The sequence below is a fragment of the Colobus angolensis genome, unplaced genomic scaffold (assembly GCF_000951035.1).
Source record: "Colobus angolensis palliatus isolate OR3802 unplaced genomic scaffold, Cang.pa_1.0 Scaffold31, whole genome shotgun sequence".
NCBI lineage: Eukaryota > Metazoa > Chordata > Mammalia > Primates > Cercopithecidae > Colobus > Colobus angolensis.
In genome coordinates this window covers 11,548,046-11,549,317 of record NW_012116377.1, presented here as the reverse complement: position 1 = coordinate 11,549,317, position 1,272 = coordinate 11,548,046, and positions in this window count along the sequence as shown.

Genomic DNA, 1,272 nt, shown 5'->3' with positions numbered 1-1,272 from the left:
CAGGATGGTCTCGATCTCCTGACCTCGTGATCCGCCCGTCTCGGCCTCCCAAAGTGCTGGGATTACAGGCGTGAGCCACCGCGCCCGGCCTCAAATCCTTTTTGGAAACAGGTAAGACATTACTTACCATGTAATATAAGGATATTTGCTCTAAAAGCCATACAAATAGTATAGACAAAAATTGCTCTAGGAATTAAGAAAAAGGAGAAGTAATTGTAGATCGGAACATTCAGGGAGGACTTTTTGATGTACCTTAAGGGAGGTTAGGATCATAAGAATTACCTTGGGTGCTTGTTAAAAATTAGTTCCCGAATCCAACCTTAAATCAGGGAAGGATCCTGGGAAACTATTTTTTAATATCACCTCACCTTTACCATCCATGCCCTGCTGTGATTCACACCAGAAGAAAGTTTGTGAAATACGATTTAATTGATTAGAGAGGAGATGAGGGTGTAAGCCAAGTTTGAAGGCAGGAATATATCTGACTTATTCAGGGCCAATGAGTAAGACCTATTTGAACGGAGCAGAGGTTTGTCTCTGTACCCGTGTATATGTTTTGGAAAGTAGGGGGCGATATTGATATTGGGCTAGAGGTAAGGTTGTAATTGCGTTGGTTGAGGTTAGTGCCATCAATATCAACTAAGAAATTAGGACATTATCTTGCTGATAGTGGTTACATATAAAAGTCTTTTTAACCAGGGATTGGCATGTTTACAGTTTTGTTTTAAAACATTAATTCAGTAGAAAAGCAGAGTAAATGAAACAATGCAGGAATCAGAAAAATGTATAAACCAGGATTTTTGAGATCAGGAATGAAGAGAAAAGTGAGGTTCTAAAGACTCTTTGAAGGAAGAACTGACAGGATTTGGTGACTGGAAATAGGAGAGGCAAAAATCAAGTATACTTTTGTTATACACTCTTCCTAAAGATGTTGAGAGAAAAGTATATGAATCTCCTTTATTATCATGCCCGTCTGAAGTTATGAATGGAAACTATAGAAGTGGTTAATTTTAACAGAAATGATAATCTTAGAACTTAGGGAATATATCGTACCTGTTATACACTTATATTTTTCCTTTTATTTTAGTCATTTGTGAATATCTTATCTGTTCAATTTAAGCAATGGCTTTTTTTTTTTTTTTTTTTTTTTTTTTTGTATTTTTAAATAGAGATGGGAGTCGGGTTATATTGCAGTGGCCGGTCTTGAACTCCTGGCCTCAAGCCATCCTCCTTCCTCAGCCTCCCAAAGTGCTGGGATTAAAGGCATGAGCC